This window comes from Ranitomeya variabilis, chromosome 2, assembly GCF_051348905.1.
Source record: "Ranitomeya variabilis isolate aRanVar5 chromosome 2, aRanVar5.hap1, whole genome shotgun sequence".
Taxonomy (NCBI): Eukaryota; Metazoa; Chordata; class Amphibia; order Anura; family Dendrobatidae; genus Ranitomeya; species Ranitomeya variabilis.
Genome location: NC_135233.1, coordinates 1,112,398,592 through 1,112,425,248, shown reverse-complemented (window position 1 = coordinate 1,112,425,248; position 26,657 = coordinate 1,112,398,592). Strand labels below are relative to the sequence as shown.

The following is a 26,657-nucleotide window of genomic DNA, read 5'->3' as shown; positions in this document are numbered from 1 at the left end:
GGTTCACTGTTCTGTGTTGGCTGGTCATCTTGGTATTTTTGGTACCAGAGACTTGGTTGGTAGGTCCTTTTGGTGGCCTTCTTTATCACGTGATGTGCGTTCTTTTGTGCAGTCCTGTGGGACTTGTGCTCGGGCCAAGCCTTGTTGTTCCCGTGCTAGTTGGTTGCTTTTGCCATTGCCGGTCCCTGAGAGGCCCTGGACGCATATTTCTATGGATTTTATTTCTGATCTTCCGGTTTCCCAGAGGATGTCGGTTATCTGGGTTGTTTGTGACCGGTTTTCTAAGATGGTTCATTTGGTGCCTTTGCCTAAATTGCCTTCCTCTTCAGATTTGGTTTCATTGTTTTTTCAGCATGTGGTTCGTTTGCATGGTATTCCGGAGAATATTGTGTCTGACAGAGGTTCCCAGTTTGTTTCTAGGTTTTGGCGGGCCTTTTGTGCTAGGCTGGGCATTGATTTATCTTTTTCCTCTGCATTTCATCTTCAGACAAATGGCCAAACCGAGCGAACTAATCAGACCTTGGAGACTTATTTGAGATGCTTTGTGTCTGCCGATCAGGATGATTGGGTGGCCTTTTTGCCATTGGCCGAGTTTGCCCTTAATAATCGGGCTAGTTCGGCTACTTTGGTTTCGCCTTTTTTTTGTAATTTTGGTTTTCATCCTCGTTTTTCTTCTGGGCAGGTTGAGCCTTCTGACTGTCCTGGTGTGGATTCTGTGGTTGACAGGTTGCAGCAGATTTGGGCTCATGTGGTGGACAATTTGGTGTTGTCTCAGGAGGAGGCTCAACGTTTTGCTAACCGTCGTCGGTGTGTTGGTTCCCGGCTTCAGGTTGGGGATCTGGTCTGGTTGTCTTCCCGTCATGTTCCTATGAAGGTTTCTTCTCCTAAGTTTAAGCCTCGGTTTATTGGTCCTTATAGGATTTCTGGGATTATTAATCCGGTGTCTTTTCGATTGGCGCTTCTGGCCTCTTTTGCTATCCATAATGTCTTCCATAGATCTTTATTGCGGAAATATGTGGTACCCGTTGTTCCCTCTGTTGATCCTCCGGCCCCTGTGTTGGTTGATGGGGAGTTGGAGTATGTGGTTGAGAAGATTTTGGATTCTCGTTTTTCGAGGCGGAGGCTTCAGTATCTTGTCAAATGAAAGGGTTATGGCCAGGAGGATAATTCTTGGGTTATTGCCTCTGATGTCCATGCTGCTGATTTGGTTCATGCTTTTCATCTGGCTCGTGCTGATCAGCCTGGGGGCTCTGGTGAGGGTTCGGTGACCCCTCCTCAAGGGGGGGGGGGGGGTACTGTTGTGAATTCTGCTTTTGGGCTCCCTCCGGTGGTTGTAGGTTGTAATGCAGTTGTCCCTGGGTTGCAGTCCTTGTCAGGTGTATCTGCTGATTGCAGTTCTGACTGGGGTATTTAGGCGTGCAGGATTCATTAGTCCTTGCCAGTTGTCCATGGTTGCTGGGAGGTTTTGGTCCTTGTTTGGTTCCTTCTGCCAAATCAGCAAAGATAAGTGTCTGGTTTTGTTTCTGTGGCACACATGCTGTGTGCTTAATAATTCTGTGCTATTCATTGTTTTTTTGTCCAGCTTAGATTGTGTCACTATTTTTTCAGTCTTGTTGGATTCTCTGGAGTGGCAGATATACATTCCATGTCTTTAGTAAGATTGTGGAATTTTTGTACTATCTGCTGTGGATATTTTTGGAAGGGTTTTAATACTGACCGCTTAGTATTCTGTCCTATCTTTCCCTATTTAGCTAGAGTGGCCTCTTTTGCTGAATCCTGTTTTCTGCCTGCGTGTGTCCTTCCTCTCCTACTCACAGTCAATATTCATGGGGGGCTGCCTATCCTTTGGGGTTCTGCTCTGAGGCAAGGTAGCATTCCTATTTCCATCTATAGGGGTATTTAGTCCTCCGGCTGTGTCGAGGTGTCTAGGGTTTGTTAGGCACACCCCACGGCTACTTCTAGTTGCGGTGTTAGTTCAGGTTTTGCGGTCAGTACAGTTTCCACCTACTCCAGAGAAAGTTCATGCGGCTCCAAAGTCACCGGATCATAACAGGGGACATTTGATTTTGTTGGACTATATGTGCCAAAAATTTACTTGATTGGTTACCTAATTCAAAATAAGTTTGTTTGGTAAAGAAGAGCTTTCTCTGGGCTTTTTCCCATAAACACAACAGATATTTCCTCCCTTTCTGAGCCATTTATGCAAAGAATTTTCAGAGGGTTTGTATATTCAGCTTCCAATGCTTTACAGTCCTCAGCAAGCCTTAGTTCCCCAATACAGGATTCCCTTTTAATATACGAAATTGTGGATTTAACACATTCCCTCAAATATGCCTTAAGCGTGTCCCATAACACTAACCCATCAGGGAAATCGGCATGATCTGTTATAAAGCCATCTAGCTCAGAGGTGTCAAACTGCATTCCTCGAGGGCCGCCAACAGGTCATGTTTTCAGGATTTCCTTGTATTGCACAGGTGAAAATTTAATCACCTGCACAGGATGATTCCATGATGTGGAATGCTAAAGTAATCCTGAAAACATGACCTGTTGGCGGCCCTCGAGGAATGCTGTTTGACACCTCTGATCTAGCTGGTCTATTATTCTGTCATGCTTCCCAATAAGGGATAGCCAGAATGGATGTATACGGAATCTCTTATGTCCACCAGGACCACCCAGGTGAAGGCTCAACATCAATGGAGAGTGATCTGATACTGCCCTAGGAAGGTAATCAATTTCACGTAGATCCGATAATACAGCACTATTTCCAAATGCATGATCAATTCTGGATAAACAGCGAGCGGCCGACGTGTAGCCACAGAATTCTTTCTTAAAAGGATGCTGCTTTCTCCATAAATCAATCCAGCCTATCTCCGCTATAAAAGCCCCTAACACCGTAGTGTCTTGGCTGCTGGCCCTAGGATTTGCAGTACTCATTCTATCCAAATAAAGATTAAGAATCATATTGAAATCTCCTGGGCATAATATCTTAGCATCAGGATATTGTGATACAAAAATCATCGCCTGGTGGAGTACTTCCATCTTAGCTGGAGGGGGGTTGTAGATATTGAGCAGTATGTAAGGTACCATATCTAAAAATGCATATAAAAAAAACACATCTTCCTTCCGAATCTTTCTTAATCGCTTGGACTGACCACCTCAACGACCTGTGTACCAGAACAAGCACTCCCCTGGAATAGGACGTATGTGTAGCATGCTTCTGCCATTGTATCCAGGGCTTATTCGTCTCCTGAGTCTCCTGAAGACACATTATCTGTGCTTGCGTTTGGCGTATCTGTGAGAATACCATATTCCGCTTCCTAGCACTCCCCAACCCTCTAATGTTCCACGACAGGAGTTTAAGTGATGCCATGTGGACTTTGTAGTAAATCTGTATACAGGTTAGTATTCACTTTTGAATCATCCAGCTCCATCACATACAAACCATTCATGCAAACTAAATTATAGGTGCAATGCTGGGTTTTATCTGAAAATCCAAGTAAACTCAGAATTATTGACCGACGGTGGCCACAAAAACAAAACAAGAGATGCCCATGAACTTCTTCAGACTGAAGCATAGGCATGAATGAACTCGTCATATCCTCCTCTATTTATCCGAACCACAAATAACAAATACAACGGATTTAACGCATACGCGTAAAGTAGCTCTGTCCACCCCTCTCCTTTTCCTTTCTCACCATTCCCTACCATAGGAAGACATTACCGGGATTCTTGGCCCGACCACTCAGCTTTTGCCAGACCTGTAGGGTAGCCGAGTTTTCAGACCAGGAGATGTGGCACTAATGCCAGCAGAAATGAGCGCCACAACCACACCTCCATTTTGAGGTCTCAATATTTACCATTATTCCTCCCAATAAGTAGGAACCCAGATGTCTGCATACACAGGACAAACATATCACATGAATATGTATCATGATAGTCCACAGAATAAAACTTTTAGGGGGGGGGTAGGTGTGACAATGTAAAATTAACCAATATTTTAACCTTTCAACAAAGCTATATGGGAGCAAGCAGTTTTAAAGATATACTAAGTAATCTTTTCAATTACCTAACTTGGTACATACGCAAGTATGAAATACAAATATTGCGAAAAATTAAGAACAAAAAGGTATAAAGATTCAATCAGCAATCACCATCTGAAATATGATGTTCAACGCACACCCTACAATAAACCTTGCAACACTGACATGTAGCATCATCACAACTTTTGGCGTCTTTCTTTCTTGGAGATCCATTCCTCTGCCTCCGCCGGGTTCTGGAAAAAAGTTACCCTGTCGCCATCCACCACTCTCAACCTAGCTGGGTACGCCATCGAATAAATGACAGAATTCTTCAGACGTCTCTTAACTGAGGTAAAGGAGGCTCTCCGTTTCTGTAAATCCGCCGAGAAGTCCGGGAACAACATCACGGTGGTATTTTCATATTTGTTTGGGCTTTTCTTGCCAATAGCAGAATATAATCTCGCTCTTTCCAATTGAGGAATCTGGCAAGTAGACGTCTAGGAGGAGCCCGGGAGGATTCGGTATTCCAGGCACCCGATGTGCTCGCTCCACCGCATAAGCAACAGAGAAGGTGGCCTCCGGGAATAAATTGCGCATCCATTTTTCCACAAAGCCACTAGGATTGTTCCTTTCCGCTCTCTCCGGCAATCCTATTATACGAATATTGTTTCTCCTCAATCTATTCTCCAGGTCATCATGTTTCTGGATACACATTTCCAACTTTTGTTCTATGACTCTGAAATGTTCTGGCAAAGGTGCTGCTTGGTACTCCAGAGTTGAGATTCTGTCCTCCGCCTGTCTGACCTTCTCTCCCAAATTAGACATATCATTACGGAGGAGACCCAAGTCAGTCTTTACCTCATCAATTTTCCCAGTCAATGAGGCTGTGCTACTCTGAATGGCGACCAGCTATATGTTGACTTTTGAGTTTATGTGCTTCTTTCTTCGGTTGGTCAAGACTCTGAAATGTTGACTTCTTAATGAGCCCTAGTTCATGTAATTTCAGGCTAGCGGACCAGGGAACCCGCTGACCCCCGTGTCTATGTATTGAACATTCTATATATATATAAAGAAGAGTCTCAGCAAATACCCCAAGATGGTGCAAAATTAGTCTCACCCTTTCGCTGAGTCGCCGGGATAAGAGCAGCCGTGACTTCAGAGCTTACAGGTCAGACTACCCCACCTGTTGCATGCAGAGAGTGGAGATAACGACAAGATTAGAAAGCTTCCAGTGCATTGAGATACAAGGCCAGGTGACCGGAGTGTCACAACCTGGCTTCTCCGAACATCTCCATGGACCCAGGTGACCGGTGGGTCTCAATCCTGGCTTTCCCAAACGTATCCATGGGATCAGTGATGGTCAAGCAGATCTGTATTCATTCAGATGTGGACATGGTCCCTTAAGCTGGCATCCTATAGAATGTCAAATCTTGTGTCCCTCGTGCTGGAGCCATGATGTCTTGCCTGCTTGTAGAGTGTTCCTGACTATGATTTTGTAAAGAGTCTCTGGTTCTCTTGGATATATCTTGCTAAAGAGGCATATCCCCTTTTTATAGTTCACAATTGTTCTTTGAGTCATTATTCACAGTTCAAGGTGAAGAGGTGAGTAGATTAACTAACAGTGTTTGATTATTTAGTTTATCCTTCAATGTTTGCAAGACAACAAACTGCATGGTCTCGTATAATGTGTAATCAACATATCAGCAAACATCATTGTTCAGTGACCCTGCATCCCCATTTTCCAACGGTAACAGTGCAATAAACTGTAGGAGCTGAAATAAGAGGTAAATAACAACCATTCATCAATTTACAAATATCAATTTAACCTACAAAAGTCAACATTTCAGACTCTTGACCAACCAAAGAAACAAATTCAAAAGTCAACATATAGATAACAGTCTATTCCTCTTAGCTTAATGAAAATATATGTATATATATTGCAGTGATTCTTAGTCTGCTGAACCGCCACACGACCAGCTCTACCCTCTCCTAGTGTATCCTCACCCATCCCCTGTAGACTGTGAGCCCTCGCGGGCAGGGTCCTCTCTCCTTCTGTACTTGTGTGTGCCTTGTTTAGTTCATGCTTATTGTGCTTATCTATATCTGCCCCTTTCATATGTAAAGCGCCATGGAATAAATGGCGCTATAAAAATGTATAATAATAGTAGTAATAATAATATGTCTGGATAATTAAGATAAAATGCTGTGTCGTCACATTGCTTTCCAATCTTAAATAGCCACATGTGATAGGTTTCTGATCATCCTTCTCCACTTATCGGGGACAGTCCATCAGCATGTCTTTAACCACAGAAACAAATGAAAGAGGTCTCGCCTCCATGACAGCAAAACTTTTTATCATCCAGTTTCCTCAGAGTGTATTCCATGGCTTTCTTGTGAATAAACACACGTAATTGACAAGAACCGACTTGTATCCATTGTGTCCACACATGGCATCATTCGCACCCCGGGGTTCCTGGATTAAATTAGATCGAGTGTCGGTGGCCTGGTATTCAATACGTCGAAACTGGCACAGCTCCTGAAGTTGCAGTGTCTTGCTGCGGTTATACATCCACTGTGGTCCTCTTCCTAAGGCAGAGTTGATGGGGATGGACATAACGGCATCCAAAATCTGTTGTGCATGCCTCATCAATGGTCTGTTGGGTCGGTCTGTATAACTCCCTGGTTGTGCAGCCCTGGACAGTGCCTGAGAACACAAGTTCTCTGCAGCTCGCCCGGGCTGAGTAGTATCCCACCACTGCCACCAAAATTTGGAGACACGGGGGGTCAGCAGGTGCTCTAGCTGGAAACCACATGTACCAGAGCTCATCTCATTGAATGCCCGCTCTTTTTTTTTTTTACAGTGGGCATATTAATCAGACAATAGAGGGTTAACGTAAAACAGTGTGACAATAATTTATTGAACCATGAACAAACAATACCATATAGAACATTCCCTGCAAATACACCAGATGGTGCAAAATTACAAAGTATCACCCTTCCGCTGACTCACCGGGATAACAGCATCTGTGACTTCAGAGCTTCAGGGCACGCACAAAGAGGAGGCACAAATAAGCTTAGGATGCTAACAGTCCATTGAGGTACAAGGCCTGGTGACCGGAGGGTCATAACCTGGCTTGCCCGAACATCTTCATGGAGCCAGGTGACCAGTGGGTGCCAATTCTGGCTTTCCCTAACATATCCATGGAGAAAGTGGTGACCGGTGGGTCCAAATCCTAGCTGCCCCAAACGTATCCATGGGTTCAGTGATAGTCAATGGAGCAGGTCTGCATTGTTTCAGCACGGGCCGTGGTCCCCAAAGCTTACATAGTGTAGAATGTCAAAACTGTGTCCTTCGTGATGGAGCAATGATGTCCTGGCTGCTGTCTTGTATAGTGTTCCTGGTTGTGGTTTCATAAAGAGTCTTTGGATCTCTGAATGTATCTTGTTACAGAGGCATATACCCTTTTATATAGTTCACAACTGTTCATCAAGCCATTATTCACAGGTCAAGGGGAAGGGATGATGAGTAACTTTAGTTTATCCTTCATTGTGTGTGAGTCAACAAACTGCTTGGCCTGGTTTAATGTGTAATCACCTTATCAGCAAATATCCGTGACCCTGCATCCCTGTTTTGCAAAGATAACAATACAATAAATTGTAGGAGCTGATATGAGGTAAATAACAACCATTCATCAATTCACAAATATCAATTCAACCTACAAGAAGAGTTAACATAAAGATAAAAGTCTATGACTCTGGGCTTACTGAAAATAGCCATCTGGATAGTTAAGCATTAAATGATGTGTCGTCACAGGCCTAGTGATGCTTGACACCAGACCCCTCCCACTCATAATAATGTGGATACCCAGGGTTGAGTTCAGGAATTGAAAAAGGGGGGGTGTCAATCCGGAAGAGAAGACGCTGGCCAAACAACATTTCCTCATCAGACTGATGAGAGCGCTCACAGGTTCGTGTTTCTGTCCTCCTGCGCAGCACCACAATGGTGAGTGTTCATAAAATTATGAGGACGGCCACACAGCACACAAGGCACCATAGTGGAGGAAGTGCAGAAGGACTTACAATGTGTCTGCTGTGCCATGCACTGTTGACTTCCCAGCATCACTGTCAAAGAGAAGAGGTTGAAGGAGGAGAGTGGACAGCATGGGACACCAACGCAGGAGCAAGGGAGCTGTTATTAGTCCCGTCTGCTCCACGGTGGGTTCTCCAGCCACCTCCATCTGATCTCTGACCTATATTCAGGTGAACGCCTGATAGATCTGTTTCATATATGTTTGTATGTGTCGTGTTTTTCGGACTATAAGATGCACTGGACCATAAGACACACCTAGGTTTTAGAGGAGAAAAAAAAAAAATTGAAGCAAAAAATGTGGTCATGACTCTCTTATAGGGGAGGATCTGCTGCCGACACTACTATAAGGTAATAATTGAGTTTACCTCTCCCCTCAGCAGATAATGTAGAATTATAGAAGAGTTTACCTCTCCACTCAGCAGATAATAGAAATATAGAAGAGTTTACCTCTCCGCTCAGCAGATAATAATAGATATATAGAAGAGTTTACCTCTCCCCTCAGCAGATAATAGATATATAGAAGAGTTTACCTCTCCACTCAGCAGATAATAGATATATAGAAGAGTTTACCTCTCCACTCAGCAGATAATAATAGAAATATAGAAGAGTTTACCTCTCCACTCAGCAAATAATAGAAATATAGAAGAGTTTACCTCTCCACTCAGCAGATAATAATAGATATATAGAAGAGTTTACCTCTCCGCTCAGCAAATAATAATAGAAATATAGAGGAGTTTACCTCTCCACTCAGCAGATAATAGATATATAGAAGAGTTTACCTCTCCCCTCAGCAGATAATAATAGAAATATAGAAGAGTTTACCTCTCCACTCAGCAGATAATAGAAATATAGAAGAGTTTACCTCTCCACTCAGCAGATAATAATAGATATATAGAAGAGTTTACCTCTCCGCTCAGCAGATAATAATAGAAATATAGAAGAGTTTACCTCTCCACTCAGCAGATAATAGAAATATAGAAGAGTTTACCTCTCCACTCAGCAGATAATAGAGATATAGAAGAGTTTACCTCTCCACTCAGCAGATATTAGATATATAGAAGAGTTTACCTCTCCACTCAGCAGATAATAGAAATATAGAAGAGTTTACCTCTCCACTCAGCAGATAATAATAGATATATAGAAGAGTTTACCTCTCCACTCAGCAGATAATAATAGAAATATAGAAGAGTTTACCTCTCCACTTAGCAGATAATAGAAATATAGAAGAGTTTACCTCTCCAGTCAGCAGATAATAATAGAAATATAGAAGAGTTTACCTCTCCACTCAGCAGATAATAATAGAAATATAGAAGAGTTTACCTCTCCACTCAGCAGATAATGATAGAAATATAGAAGAGTTTACCTCTCCACTCAGCAGATAATAATAGAAATATAGAAGAGTTTACCTCTCCGCTCAGCAGATAATAATAGAAATATAGAAGAGTTTACCTCTCCACTCAGCAGATATTAGATATATAGAAGAGTTTACCTCTCCACTCAGCAGATAATAGAAATATAGAAGAGTTTACCTCTCCACTCAGCAGATAATAATAGATATATAGAAGAGTTTACCTCTCCACTCAGCAGATAATAGAAATATAGAAGAGTTTACCTCTCCAGTCAGCAGATAATAATAGAAATATAGAAGAGTTTACCTCTCCACTCAGCAGATAATAATAGAAATATAGAAGAGTTTACCTCTCCACTCAGCAGATAATGATAGAAATATAGAAGAGTTTACCTCTCCACTCAGCAGATAATAATAGAAATATAGAAGAGTTTACCTCTCCACTCAGCAGATAATAGTAGAAATATAGAAGAGTTTACCTCTCCACTCAGCAGATAATAGATATATAGAAGAGTTTACCTCTCCACTCAGCAGATAATAATAGAAATATAGAAGAGTTTACCTCTCCGCTCAGCAGATAATAATAGAAATATAGAAGAGTTTACCTCTCCGCTCAGCAGATAATAATAGAAATATAGAAGAGTTTACCTCTCCACTCAGCAGATAATAATAGAAATATAGAAGAGTTTACCTCTCCACTCAGCAGATAATAGATATATAGAAGAGTTTACCTCTCCACTCAGCAGATAATAATAGAAATATAGAAGAGTTTACCTCTCCACTCAGCAGATAATAGATATATAGAAGAGTTTACCTCTCCACTCAGCATATAATAATAGAAATATAGAAGAGTTTACCTCTCCACTCAGCAGATAATAATAGAAATATAGAAGAGTTTACCTCTCCACTCAGCAGATAATAATAGAAATATAGAAGAGTTTACCTCTCCACTCAGGAGATAATAGAAATATAGAAGAGTTTACCTCTCCACTCAGCAGATAATAATAGAAATATAGAAGAGTTTACCTCTCCACTCAGGAGATAATAATAGAAATATAGAAGAGTTTACCTCTCCACTCAGCAGATAATAATAGAAATATAGAAGAGTTTACCTCTCCACTCAGTATATAATAATAGAAATATAGAAGAGTTTACCTCTCCACTCAGCAGATAATAGAAATATAGAAGAGTTTACCTCTCCACTCAGCAGATAATAATAGAAATATAGAAGAGTTTACCTCTCCACTCAGGAGATAATAATAGAAATATAGAAGAGTTTACCTCTCCTCTCAGCAGATAATAATAGAAATATAGAAGAGTTTACCTCTCCACTCAGCAGATAATAATAGAATTATAGAAGAGTTTACCTCTCCACTCAGCAGATAATGATAGAAATATAGAAGAGTTTACCTCTCCACTCAGCAGATAATGATAGAAATATAGAAGAGTTTACCTCTCCACTCAGCAGATAATAATAGAAATATAGAAGAGTTTACCTCTCCACTCAGCAGATAATGATAGAAATATAGAAGAGTTTACCTCTCCACTCAGCAGATAATAATAGAAATATAGAAGAGTTTACCTCTCCACTCAGCAGATAATAGTAGAAATATAGAAGAGTTTACCTCTCCACTCAGCAAATAATAGAAATATAGAAGAGTTTACCTCTCCCCTCAGTAGATAATAGAAATATAGAAGAGTTTACCTCTCCACTCAGCAGATAATAGAAATATAGAAGAGTTTACCTCTCCACTCAGCAGATAATAATAGAATTATAGAAGAGTTTACCTCTCCTCTCAGCAGATAATAATAGAAATATAGAAGAGTTTACCTCTCCTCTCAGCAGATAATAGAAATATAGAGGAGTTTACCTCTCCGCTCAGCAGATAATGATAGATACATAGAAGAGTTTACCTCTCCACTCAGCAGATAATAATAGAGATATAGAAGAGTTTACCTCTCCGCTCAGCAGATAATGATAGAAATATAGAAGAGTTTACCTCTCCACTCAGCAGATAATGATAGAAATATAGAAGAGTTTACCTCTCCACTCAGCAAATAATAGAAATATAGAAGAGTTTACCTCTCCCCTCAGTAGATAATAGAAATATAGAAGAGTTTACCTCTCCACTCAGCAGATAATAGAAATATAGAAGAGTTTACCTCTCCACTCAGCAGATAATAATAGAATTATAGAAGAGTTTACCTCTCCTCTCAGCAGATAATAATAGAAATATAGAAGAGTTTACCTCTCCTCTCAGCAGATAATAGAAATATAGAGGAGTTTACCTCTCCGCTCAGCAGATAATGATAGATACATAGAAGAGTTTACCTCTCCACTCAGCAGATAATAATAGAGATATAGAAGAGTTTACCTCTCCGCTCAGCAGATAATGATAGAAATATAGAAGAGTTTACCTCTCCACTCAGCAGATAATGATAGAAATATAGAAGAGTTTACCTCTCCACTCAGCAGATAATGATAGAAATATAGAAGAGTTTACCTCTCCACTCAGCAGATAATAATAGAAATATAGAAGAGTTTACCTCTCCACTCAGCAGATAATGATAGAAATATAGAAGAGTTTACCTCTCCACTCAGCAGATAATAATAGAAATATAGAAGAGTTTACCTCTCCACTCAGCAGATAATAGTAGAAATATAGAAGAGTTTACCTCTCCACTCAGCAAATAATAGAAATATAGAAGAGTTTACCTCTCCCCTCAGTAGATAATAGAAATATAGAAGAGTTTACCTCTCCACTCAGCAGATAATAGATATATAGAAGAGTTTACCTCTCCACTCAGCAGATAATAGAAATATAGAAGAGTTTACCTCTCCACTCAGCAGATAATAATAGAAATATAGAAGAGTTTACCTCTCCGCTCAGCAGATAATAATAGAAATATTGAAGAGTTTACCTCTCCGCTCAGCAGATAATAATAGAAATATAGAAGAGTTTACCTCTCCACTCAGCAGATAATAATAGAAATATAGAAGAGTTTACCTCTCCACTCAGCAGATAATAGATATATAGAAGAGTTTACCTCTCCACTCAGCAGATAATAGAAATATAGAAGAGTTTACCTCTCCACTCAGCAGATAATAATAGAAATATAGAAGAGTTTACCTCTCCACTCAGCAGATAATAGATATATAGAAGAGTTTACCTCTCCACTCAGCAGATAATAGATATATAGAAGAGTTTACCTCTCCACTCAGCATATAATAATAGAAATATAGAAGAGTTTACCTCTCCACTCAGCAGATAATAATAGAAATATAGAAGAGTTTACCTCTCCACTCAGCAGATAATAATAGAAATATAGAAGAGTTTACCTCTCCACTCAGGAGATAATAGAAATATAGAAGAGTTTACCTCTCCACTCAGCAGATAATAATAGAAATATAGAAGAGTTTACCTCTCCACTCAGGAGATAATAATAGAAATATAGAAGAGTTTACCTCTCCACTCAGCAGATAATAATAGAAATATAGAAGAGTTTACCTCTCCACTCAGTATATAATAATAGAAATATAGAAGAGTTTACCTCTCCACTCAGCAGATAATAGAAATATAGAAGAGTTTACCTCTCCACTCAGCAGATAATAATAGAAATATAGAAGAGTTTACCTCTCCACTCAGGAGATAATAATAGAAATATAGAAGAGTTTACCTCTCCTCTCAGCAGATAATAATAGAAATATAGAAGAGTTTACCTCTCCACTCAGCAGATAATAATAGAAATATAGAAGAGTTTACCTCTCCGCTCAGCAGATAATAATAGAAATATAGAAGAGTTTACCTCTCCACTCAGCAGATAATAATAGAATTATAGAAGAGTTTACCTCTCCTCTCAGCAGATAATAGAAATATAGAAGAGTTTATCTCTCCACTCAGCAGATAATAGAAATATAGAAGAGTTTACCTCTCCTCTCAGCAGATAATAGAAATATAGAGGAGTTTACCTCTCCGCTCAGCAGATAATGATAGATACATAGAAGAGTTTACCTCTCCACTCAGCAGATAATGATAGAAATATAGAAGAGTTTACCTCTCCACTCAGCAGATAATGATAGAAATATAGAAGAGTTTACCTCTCCACTCAGCAGATAATAATAGAAATATAGAAGAGTTTACCTCTCCACTCAGCAGATAATAGAAATATAGAAGAGTTTACCTCTCCACTCAGCAGATAATAGAAATATAGAAGAGTTTACCTCTCCACTCAGCAGATAATAATAGAAATATAGAAGAGTTTACCTCTCCACTCAGGAGATAATAACAGAAATATAGAAGAGTTTACCTCTCCTCTCAGCAGATAATAATAGAAATATAGAAGAGTTTACCTCTCCACTCAGCAGATAATAATAGAAATATAGAAGAGTTTACCTCTCCGCTCAGCAGATAATAATAGAAATATAGAAGAGTTTACCTCTCCACTCAGCAGATAATAATAGAATTATAGAAGAGTTTACCTCTCCTCTCAGCAGATAATAGAAATATAGAAGAGTTTACCTCTCCTCTCAGCAGATAATAGAAATATAGAGGAGTTTACCTCTCCGCTCAGCAGATAATGATAGATACATAGAAGAGTTTACCTCTCCGCTCAGCAGATAATGATAGAAATACAGAAGAGTTTACCTCTCCACTCAGCAGATAATGATAGAAATATAGAAGAGTTTACCTCTCCACTCAGCAGATAATGATAGAAATATAGAAGAGTTTACCTCTCCACTCAGCAGATAATAGAAATATAGAAGAGTTTACCTCTCCACTCAGCAGATAATAGAAATATAGAAGAGTTTACCTCTCCACTCAGCAGATAATGATAGAAATATAGAAGAGTTTACCTCTCCACTCAGCAGGTAATAATAGAAATATAGAAGAGTTTACCTCTCCACTCAGCAGATAATAGAAATATAGAAGAGTTTACCTCTCCACTCAGCAGATAATGATAGAAATATAGAAGAGTTTACCTCTCCACTCAGCAGATAATAGAAATATAGAAGAGTTTACCTCTCCGCTTAACAGATAATAGAAATATAGAAGAGTTTACCTCTCCACTCAGCAGATAATAGAAATATAGAAGAGTTTACCTCTCCACTCAGCAGATAATAATAGAAATATAGAAGAGTTTACCTCTCCACTCAGGAGATAATAATAGAAATATAGAAGAGTTTACCTCTCCTCTCAGCAGATAATAATAGAAATATAGAAGAGTTTACCTCTCCACTCAGCAGATAATAATAGAAATATAGAAGAGTTTACCTCTCCGCTCAGCAGATAATAATAGAAATATAGAAGAGTTTACCTCTCCACTCAGCAGATAATAATAGAATTATAGAAGAGTTTACCTCTCCTCTCAGCAGATAATAGAAATATAGAAGAGTTTACCTCTCCTCTCAGCAGATAATAGAAATATAGAGGAGTTTACCTCTCCGCTCAGCAGATAATGATAGATACATAGAAGAGTTTACCTCTCCACTCAGCAGATAATAATAGAGATATAGAAGAGTTTACCTCTCCGCTCAGCAGATAATGATAGAAATATAGAAGAGTTTACCTCTCCACTCAGCAGATAATGATAGAAATATAGAAGAGTTTACCTCTCCACTCAGCAGATAATGATAGAAATATAGAAGAGTTTACCTCTCCACTCAGCAGATAATAGAAATATAGAAGAGTTTACCTCTCCACTCAGCAGATAATAGAAATATAGAAGAGTTTACCTCTCCACTCAGCAGATAATGATAGAAATATAGAAGAGTTTACCTCTCCACTCAGCAGGTAATAATAGAAATATAGAAGAGTTTACCTCTCCACTCAGCAGATAATAGAAATATAGAAGAGTTTACCTCTCCACTCAGCAGATAATAATAGAAATATAGAAGAGTTTACCTCTCCACTCAGCAGATAATAATAGAAATATAGAAGAGTTTACCTCTCCGCTCAGCAGATAATAGAAATATAGAAGAGTTTACCTCTCCACTCAGCAGATAATAATAGAAATATAGAAGAGTTTACCTCTCCACTCAGCAGATAATAATAGAAATATAGAAGAGTTTACCTCTCCACTCAGCAGATAATAATAGAAATATAGAAGAGTTTACCTCTCCACTCAGCAGATAATAATAGAAATATAGAAGAGTTTACCTCTCCACTCAGCAGATAATAATAGAAATATAGAAGAGTGTACCTCTCCACTCAGCAGATAATAATAGAAATATAGAAGAGTTTACCTCTCCACTCAGCAGATAATAGAAATATAGAAGAGTTTACCTCTCCACTCAGCAGATAATAGAAATATAGAAGAGTGTACCTCTCCACTCAGCAGATAATAATAGAAATATAGAAGAGTGTACCTCTCCACTCAGCAGATAATAATAGAAATATAGAAGAGTGTACCTCTCCACTCAGCAGATAATAATAGAAATATAGAAGAGTTTACCTCTCCACTCAGCAGGTAATAATAGAAATATAGAAGAGTTTACCTCTCCACTCAGCAGATAATAATAGAAATATAGAAGAGTTTACCTCTCCACTCAGCAGATAATGATAGAAATATAGAAGTTTACCTCTCCACTCAGCAGATAATAGAAATATAGAAGAGTTTACCTCTCCACTCAGCAGATAATGATAGAAATATAGAAGAGTTTACCTCTCCACTCAGCAGATAATAATAGAAATATAGAAGAGTTTACCTCTCCACTCAGCAGATAATAGTAGAAATATAGAAGAGTTTACCTCTCCACTCAGCAAATAATAGAAATATAGAAGAGTTTACCTCTCCCCTCAGTAGATAATAGAAATATAGAAGAGTTTACCTCTCCACTCAGCAGATAATAGAAATATAGAAGAGTTTACCTCTCCACTCAGCAGATAATAATAGAATTATAGAAGAGTTTACCTCTCCTCTCAGCAGATAATAGAAATATAGAAGAGTTTACCTCTCCTCTCAGCAGATAATAGAAATATAGAGGAGTTTACCTCTCCGCTCAGCAGATAATGATAGATACATAGAAGAGTTTACCTCTCCACTCAGCAGATAATAATAGAGATATAGAAGAGTTTACCTCTCCGCTCAGCAGATAATGATAGAAATATAGAAGAGTTTACCTCTCCACTCAGCAGATAATGATAGAAATATAGAAGAGTTTACCTCTCCACTCAGCAGATAATGATAGAAATATAGAAGAGTTTACCTCTCCACTCAGCAGATAATAATAGAAATATAGAAGAGTTTACCTCTCCACTCAGCAGATAATGATAGAAATATAGAAGAGTTTACCTCTCCACTCAGCAGATAATGATAGAAATATAGAAGAGTTTACCTCTCCACTCAGCAGATAATAGTAGAAATATAGAAGAGTTTACCTCTCCACTCAGCAAATAATAGAAATATAGAAGAGTTTACCTCTCCCCTCAGTAGATAATAGAAATATAGAAGAGTTTACCTCTCCCCTCAGTAGATAATAGAAATATAGAAGAGTTTACCTCTCCTCTCAGCAGATAATAGAAATATAGAGGAGTTTACCTCTCCGCTCAGCAGATAATGATAGATACATAGAAGAGTTTACCTCTCCACTCAGCAGATAATAATAGAGATATAGAAGAGTTTACCTCTCCGCTCAGCAGATAATGATAGAAATATAGAAGAGTTTACCTCTCCACTCAGCAGATAATAGAAATATAGAAGAGTTTACCTCTCCACTCAGCAGATAATAATAGAAATATAGAAGAGTTTACCTCTCCACTCAGCAGATAATAGAAATATAGAAGAGTTTACCTCTCCACTCAGCAGATAATAATAGAAATATAGAAGAGTTTACCTCTCCGCTCAGCAGATAATAGAAATATAGAAGAGTTTACCTCTCCACTCAGCAGATAATAATAGAAATATAGAAGAGTTTACCTCTCCACTCAGCAGATAATAATAGAAATATAGAAGAGTTTACCTCTCCACTCAGCAGATAATAATAGAAATATAGAAGAGTTTACCTCTCCACTCAGCAGATAATAATAGAAATATAGAAGAGTTTACCTCTCCACTCAGCAGATAATAATAGAAATATAGAAGAGTGTACCTCTCCACTCAGCAGATAATAATAGAAATATAGAAGAGTTTACCTCTCCACTTAGCAGATAATAGAAATATAGAAGAGTTTACCTCTCCACTCAGCAGATAATAGAAATATAGAAGAGTGTACCTCTCCACTCAGCAGATAATAATAGAAATATAGAAGAGTGTACCTCTCCACTCAGCAGATAATAATAGAAATATAGAAGAGTGTACCTCTCCACTCAGCAGATAATAATAGAAATATAGAAGAGTGTACCTCTCCACTCAGCAGATAATAATAGAAATATAGAAGAGTGTACCTCTCCACTCAGCAGATAATAATAGAAATATAGAAGAGTTTACCTCTCCACTCAGCAGGTAATAATAGAAATATAGAAGAGTTTACCTCTCCACTCAGCAGATAATAATAGAAATATAGAAGAGTTTACCTCTCCACTCAGCAGATAATGATAGAAATATAGAAGTTTACCTCTCCACTCAGCAGATAATAGAAATATAGAAGAGTTTACCTCTCCACTCAGCAGATAATGATAGAAATATAGAAGAGTTTACCTCTCCACTCAGCAGATAATAATAGAAATATAGAAGAGTTTACCTCTCCACTCAGCAGATAATAGTAGAAATATAGAAGAGTTTACCTCTCCACTCAGCAAATAATAGAAATATAGAAGAGTTTACCTCTCCCCTCAGTAGATAATAGAAATATAGAAGAGTTTACCTCTCCACTCAGCAGATAATAGAAATATAGAAGAGTTTACCTCTCCACTCAGCAGGTAATAATAGAAATATAGAAGAGTTTACCTCTCCACTCAGCAGATAATAATAGAAATATAGAAGAGTTTACCTCTCCACTCAGCAGATAATGATAGAAATATAGAAGTTTACCTCTCCACTCAGCAGATAATAGAAATATAGAAGAGTTTACCTCTCCACTCAGCAGATAATGATAGAAATATAGAAGAGTTTACCTCTCCACTCAGCAGATAATAATAGAAATATAGAAGAGTTTACCTCTCCACTCAGCAGATAATAGTAGAAATATAGAAGAGTTTACCTCTCCACTCAGCAAATAATAGAAATATAGAAGAGTTTACCTCTCCCCTCAGTAGATAATAGAAATATAGAAGAGTTTACCTCTCCACTCAGCAGATAATAGAAATATAGAAGAGTTTACCTCTCCACTCAGCAGATAATAATAGAATTATAGAAGAGTTTACCTCTCCTCTCAGCAGATAATAGAAATATAGAAGAGTTTACCTCTCCTCTCAGCAGATAATAGAAATATAGAGGAGTTTACCTCTCCGCTCAGCAGATAATGATAGATACATAGAAGAGTTTACCTCTCCACTCAGCAGATAATAATAGAGATATAGAAGAGTTTACCTCTCCGCTCAGCAGATAATGATAGAAATATAGAAGAGTTTACCTCTCCACTCAGCAGATAATGATAGAAATATAGAAGAGTTTACCTCTCCACTCAGCAGATAATGATAGAAATATAGAAGAGTTTACCTCTCCACTCAGCAGATAATAATAGAAATATAGAAGAGTTTACCTCTCCACTCAGCAGATAATGATAGAAATATAGAAGAGTTTACCTCTCCACTCAGCAGATAATGATAGAAATATAGAAGAGTTTACCTCTACACTCAGCAGATAATAATAGAAATATAGAAGAGTTTACCTCTCCACTCAGCAGATAATAGTAGAAATATAGAAGAGTTTACCTCTCCACTCAGCAAATAATAGAAATATAGAAGAGTTTACCTCTCCCCTCAGTAGATAATAGAAATATAGAAGAGTTTACCTCTCCACTCAGCAGATAATAGATATATAGAAGAGTTTACCTCTCCACTCAGCAGATAATAGAAATATAGAAGAGTTTACCTCTCCACTCAGCAGATAATAATAGAAATATAGAAGAGTTTACCTCTCCGCTCAGCAGATAATAATAGAAATATTGAAGAGTTTACCTCTCCGCTCAGCAGATAATAATAGAAATATAGAAGAGTTTACCTCTCCACTCAGCAGATAATAATAGAAATATAGAAGAGTTTACCTCTCCACTCAGCAGATAATAGATATATAGAAGAGTTTACCTCTCCACTCAGCAGATAATAGATATATAGAAGAGTTTACCTCTCCACTCAGCATATAATAATAGAAATATAGAAGAGTTTACCTCTCCACTCAGCAGATAATAATAGAAATATAGAAGAGTTTACCTCTCCACTCAGCAGATAATAATAGAAATATAGAAGAGTTTACCTCTCCACTCAGGAGATAATAGAAATATAGAAGAGTTTACCTCTCCACTCAGCAGATAATAATAGAAATATAGAAGAGTTTACCTCTCCACTCAGGAGATAATAATAGAAATATAGAAGAGTTTACCTCTCCACTCAGCAGATAATAATAGAAATATAGAAGAGTTTACCTCTCCACTCAGTATATAATAATAGAAATATAGAAGAGTTTACCTCTCCACTCAGCAGATAATAGAAATATAGAAGAGTTTACCTCTCCACTCAGCAGATAATAATAGAAATATAGAAGAGTTTACCTCTCCACTCAGGAGATAATAATAGAAATATAGAAGAGTTTACCTCTCCTCTCAGCAGATAATAATAGAAATATAGAAGAGTTTACCTCTCCACTCAGCAGATAATAATAGAAATATAGAAGAGTTTACCTCTCCGCTCAGCAGATAATAATAGAAATATAGAAGAGTTTACCTCTCCACTCAGCAGATAATAATAGAATTATAGAAGAGTTTACCTCTCCTCTCAGCAGATAATAGAAATATAGAAGAGTTTACCTCTCCACTCAGCAGATAATAGAAATATAGAAGAGTTTACCTCTCCTCTCAGCAGATAATAGAAATATAGAGGAGTTTACCTCTCCGCTCAGCAGATAATGATAGATACATAGAAGAGTTTACCTCTCCACTCAGCAGATAATGATAGAAATATAGAAGAGTTTACCTCTCCACTCAGCAGATAATAATAGAAATATAGAAGAGTTTACCTCTCCACTCAGCAGATAATAGAAATATAGAAGAGTTTACCTCTCCACTCAGCAGATAATAGAAATATAGAAGAGTTTACCTCTCCACTCAGCAGATAATAATAGAAATATAGAAGAGTTTACCTCTCCACTCAGGAGATAATAACAGAAATATAGAAGAGTTTACCTCTCCTCTCAGCAGATAATAATAGAAATATAGAAGAGTTTACCTCTCCACTCAGCAGATAATAATAGAAATATAGAAGAGTTTACCTCTCCGCTCAGCAGATAATAATAGAAATATAGAAGAGTTTACCTCTCCACTCAGCAGATAATAATAGAATTATAGAAGAGTTTACCTCTCCTCTCAGCAGATAATAGAAATATAGAAGAGTTTACCTCTCCTCTCAGCAGATAATAGAAATATAGAGGAGTTTACCTCTCCGCTCAGCAGATAATGATAGATACATAGAAGAGTTTACCTCTCCACTCAGCAGATAATAATAGAGATATAGAAGAGTTTACCTCTCCGCTCAGCAGATAATGATAGAAATATAGAAGAGTTTACCTCTCCACTCAGCAGATAATGATAGAAATATAGAAGAGTTTACCTCTCCACTCAGCAGATAATGATAGAAATATAGAAGAGTTTACCTCTCCACTCAGCAGATAATAGAAATATAGAAGAGTTTACCTCTCCACTCAGCAGATAATAGAAATATAGAAGAGTTTACCTCTCCACTCAGCAGATAATGATAGAAATATAGAAGAGTTTACCTCTCCACTCAGCAGGTAATAATAGAAATATAGAAGAGTTTACCTCTCCACTCAGCAGATAATAGAAATATAGAAGAGTTTACCTCTCCACTCAGCAGATAATAATAGAAATATAGAAGAGTTTACCTCTCCACTCAGCAGATAATAATAGAAATATAGAAGAGTTTACCTCTCCGCTCAGCAGATAATAGAAATATAGAAGAGTTTACCTCTCCACTCAGCAGATAATAATAGAAATATAGAAGAGTTTACCTCTCCACTCAGCAGATAATAATAGAAATATAGAAGAGTTTACCTCTCCACTCAGCAGATAATAATAGAAATATAGAAGAGTTTACCTCTCCACTCAGCAGATAATAATAGAAATATAGAAGAGTTTACCTCTCCACTCAGCAGATAATAATAGAAATATAGAAGAGTGTACCTCTCCACTCAGCAGATAATAATAGAAATATAGAAGAGTTTACCTCTCCACTCAGCAGATAATAGAAATATAGAAGAGTTTACCTCTCCACTCAGCAGATAATAGAAATATAGAAGAGTTTACCTCTCCACTCAGCAGATAATAATAGAAATATAGAAGAGTGTACCTCTCCACTCAGCAGATAATAATAGAAATATAGAAGAGTGTACCTCTCCACTCAGCAGATAATAATAGAAATATAGAAGAGTTTACCTCTCCACTCAGCAGGTAATAATAGAAATATAGAAGAGTTTACCTCTCCACTCAGCAGATAATAATAGAAATATAGAAGAGTTTACCTCTCCACTCAGCAGATAATGATAGAAATATAGAAGTTTACCTCTCCACTCAGCAGATAATAGAAATATAGAAGAGTTTACCTCTCCACTCAGCAGATAATGATAGAAATATAGAAGAGTTTACCTCTCCACTCAGCAGATAATAATAGAAATATAGAAGAGTTTACCTCTCCACTCAGCAGATAATAGTAGAAATATAGAAGAGTTTACCTCTCCACTCAGCAAATAATAGAAATATAGAAGAGTTTACCTCTCCCCTCAGTAGATAATAGAAATATAGAAGAGTTTACCTCTCCACTCAGCAGATAATAGAAATATAGAAGAGTTTACCTCTCCACTCAGCAGATAATAATAGAATTATAGAAGAGTTTACCTCTCCTCTCAGCAGATAATAGAAATATAGAAGAGTTTACCTCTCCTCTCAGCAGATAATAGAAATATAGAGGAGTTTACCTCTCCGCTCAGCAGATAATGATAGATACATAGAAGAGTTTACCTCTCCACTCAGCAGATAATAATAGAGATATAGAAGAGTTTACCTCTCCGCTCAGCAGATAATGATAGAAATATAGAAGAGTTTACCTCTCCACTCAGCAGATAATGATAGAAATATAGAAGAGTTTACCTCTCCACTCAGCAGATAATGATAGAAATATAGAAGAGTTTACCTCTCCACTCAGCAGATAATGATAGAAATATAGAAGAGTTTACCTCTACACTCAGCAGATAATAATAGAAATATAGAAGAGTTTACCTCTCCACTCAGCAGATAATAGTAGAAATATAGAAGAGTTTACCTCTCCACTCAGCAGATAATAGAAATATAGAAGAGTTTACCTCTCCCCTCAGTAGATAATAGAAATATAGAAGAGTTTACCTCTCCACTCAGCAGATAATAGAAATATAGAAGAGTTTACCTCTCCACTCAGCAGATAATAATAGAATTATAGAAGAGTTTACCTCTCCTCTCAGCAGATAATAGAAATATAGAAGAGTTTACCTCTCCTCTCAGCAGATAATAGAAATATAGAGGAGTTTACCTCTCCGCTCAGCAGATAATGATAGATACATAGAAGAGTTTACCTCTCCACTCAGCAGATAATAATAGAGATATAGAAGAGTTTACCTCTCCGCTCAGCAGATAATGATAGAAATATAGAAGAGTTTACCTCTCCACTCAGCAGATAATGATAGAAATATAGAAGAGTTTACCTCTCCACTCAGCAGATAATGATAGAAATATAGAAGAGTTTACCTCTCCACTCAGCAGATAATGATAGAAATATAGAAGAGTTTACCTCTACACTCAGCAGATAATAATAGAAATATAGAAGAGTTTACCTCTCCACTCAGCAGATAATAGTAGAAATATAGAAGAGTTTACCTCTCCACTCAGCAAATAATAGAAATATAGAAGAGTTTACCTCTCCCCTCAGTAGATAATAGAAATATAGAAGAGTTTACCTCTCCACTCAGCAGATAATAGAAATATAGAAGAGTTTACCTCTCCACTCAGCAGATAATAATAGAAATATAGAAGAGTTTACCTCTCCGCTCAGCAGATAATAATAGAAATATTGAAGAGTTTACCTCTCCGCTCAGCAGATAATAATAGAAATATAGAAGAGTTTACCTCTCCACTCAGCAGATAATAATAGAAATATAGAAGAGTTTACCTCTCCACTCAGCAGATAATAGATATATAGAAGAGTTTACCTCTCCACTCAGCAGATAATAGAAATATAGAAGAGTTTACCTCTCCACTCAGCAGATAATAATAGAAATATAGAAGAGTTTACCTCTCCACTCAGCAGATAATAGATATATAGAAGAGTTTACCTCTCCACTCAGCAGATAATAGATATATAGAAGAGTTTACCTCTCCACTCAGCATATAATAATAGAAATATAGAAGAGTTTACCTCTCCACTCAGCAGATAATAATAGAAATATAGAAGAGTTTACCTCTCCACTCAGCAGATAATAATAGAAATATAGAAGAGTTTACCTCTCCACTCAGGAGATAATAGAAATATAGAAGAGTTTACCTCTCCACTCAGCAGATAATAATAGAAATATAGAAGAGTTTACCTCTCCACTCAGGAGATAATAATAGAAATATAGAAGAGTTTACCTCTCCTCTCAGCAGATAATAATAGAAATATAGAAGAGTTTACCTCTCCACTCAGCAGATAATAATAGAAATATAGAAGAGTTTACCTCTCCGCTCAGCAGATAATAATAGAAATATAGAAGAGTTTACCTCTCCACTCAGCAGATAATAATAGAATTATAGAAGAGTTTACCTCTCCTCTCAGCAGATAATAGAAATATAGAAGAGTTTACCTCTCCACTCAGCAGATAATAGAAATATAGAAGAGTTTACCTCTCCTCTCAGCAGATAATAGAAATATAGAGGAGTTTACCTCTCCGCTCAGCAGATAATGATAGATACATAGAAGAGTTTACCTCTCCACTCAGCAGATAATGATAGAAATATAGAAGAGTTTACCTCTCCACTCAGCAGATAATGATAGAAATATAGAAGAGTTTACCTCTCCACTCAGCAGATAATAATAGAAATATAGAAGAGTTTACCTCTCCACTCAGCAGATAATAGAAATATAGAAGAGTTTACCTCTCCACTCAGCAGATGATAATAGAAATATAGAAGAGTTTACCTCTCCACTCAGGAGATAATAATAGAAATATAGAAGAGTTTACCTCTCCTCTCAGCAGATAATAATAGAAATATAGAAGAGTTTACCTCTCCACTCAGCAGATAATAATAGAAATATAGAAGAGTTTACCTCTCCACTCAGCAGATAATAATAGAAATATAGAAGAGTTTACCTCTCCGCTCAGCAGATAATAATAGAAATATAGAAGAGTTTACCTCTCCTCTCAGCAGATAATAATAGAAATATAGAAGAGTTTACCTCTCCACTCAGCAGATAATAATAGAAATATAGAAGAGTTTACCTCTCCACTCAGCAGATAATAGAAATATAGAAGAGTTTACCTCTCCACTCAGCAGATAATAATAGAAATATAGAAGAGTTTACCTCTCCGCTCAGCAGATAATAATAGAAATATAGAAGAGTTTACCTCTCCGCTCAGCAGATAATAATAGAAATATAGAGGAGTTTACCTCTCCACTCAGCAGATAATAATAGAAATATAGAAGAGTTTACCTCTCCACTCAGCAGATAATAATAGAATTATAGAAGAGTTTACCTCTCCTCTCAGCAGATAATAGAAATATAGAAGAGTTTACCTCTCCTCTCAGCAGATAATAGAAATATAGAGGAGTTTACCTCTCCGCTCAGCAGATAATGATAGATACATAGAAGAGTTTACCTCTCCACTCAGCAGATAATAATAGAGATATAGAAGAGTTTACCTCTCCACTCAGCAGATAATGATAGAAATATAGAAGAGTTTACCTCTCCACTCAGCAGATAATGATAGAAATATAGAAGAGTTTACCTCTCCACTCAGCAGATAATGATAGAAATATAGAAGAGTTTACCTCTCCACTCAGCAGATAATAGAAATATAGAAGAGTTTACCTCTCCACTCAGCAGATAATAGAAATATAGAAGAGTTTACCTCTCCACTCAGCAGATAATGATAGAAATATAGAAGAGTTTACCTCTCCACTCAGCAGGTAATAATAGAAATATAGAAGAGTTTACCTCTCCACTCAGCAGATAATAGAAATATAGAAGAGTTTACCTCTCCACTCAGCAGATAATGATAGAAATATAGAAGAGTTTACCTCTCCACTCAGCAGATAATAGAAATATAGAAGAGTTTACCTCTCCGCTTAACAGATAATAGAAATATAGAAGAGTTTACCTCTCCACTCAGCAGATAATAGAAATATAGAAGAGTTTACCTCTCCACTCAGCAGATAATAATAGAAATATAGAAGAGTTTACCTCTCCACTCAGGAGATAATAATAGAAATATAGAAGAGTTTACCTCTCCTCTCAGCAGATAATAATAGAAATATAGAAGAGTTTACCTCTCCACTCAGCAGATAATAATAGAAATATAGAAGAGTTTACCTCTCCGCTCAGCAGATAATAATAGAAATATAGAAGAGTTTACCTCTCCACTCAGCAGATAATAATAGAATTATAGAAGAGTTTACCTCTCCTCTCAGCAGATAATAGAAATATAGAAGAGTTTACCTCTCCACTCAGCAGATAATGATAGAAATATAGAAGAGTTTACCTCTCCACTCAGCAGATAATAATAGAAATATAGAAGAGTTTACCTCTCCACTCAGCAGATAATAGAAATATAGAAGAGTTTACCTCTCCACTCAGCAGATAATAATAGAAATATAGAAGAGTTTACCTCTCCACTCAGCAGATAATGATAGAAATATAGAAGAGTTTACCTCTCCACTCAGCAGATAATGATAGAAATATAGAAGAGTTTACCTCTCCACTCAGCAGATAATAGAAATATAGAAGAGTTTACCTCTCCACTCAGCAGATAATAATAGAAATATAGAAGAGTTTACCTCTCCACTCAGCAGATAATAGAAATATAGAAG

General features: G+C 37.4%; 1 protein-coding gene across 1 annotated transcript in view; it reads right to left on the bottom strand.

Annotated features, from left to right (window-relative positions):
- LOC143808887 (uncharacterized) overlaps positions 1 to 26,657 on the bottom strand; it is a 121,554-nt gene that overhangs the window by 41,692 nt on the left and 53,205 nt on the right. The gene's annotated exons all lie outside the window — the stretch shown is intronic.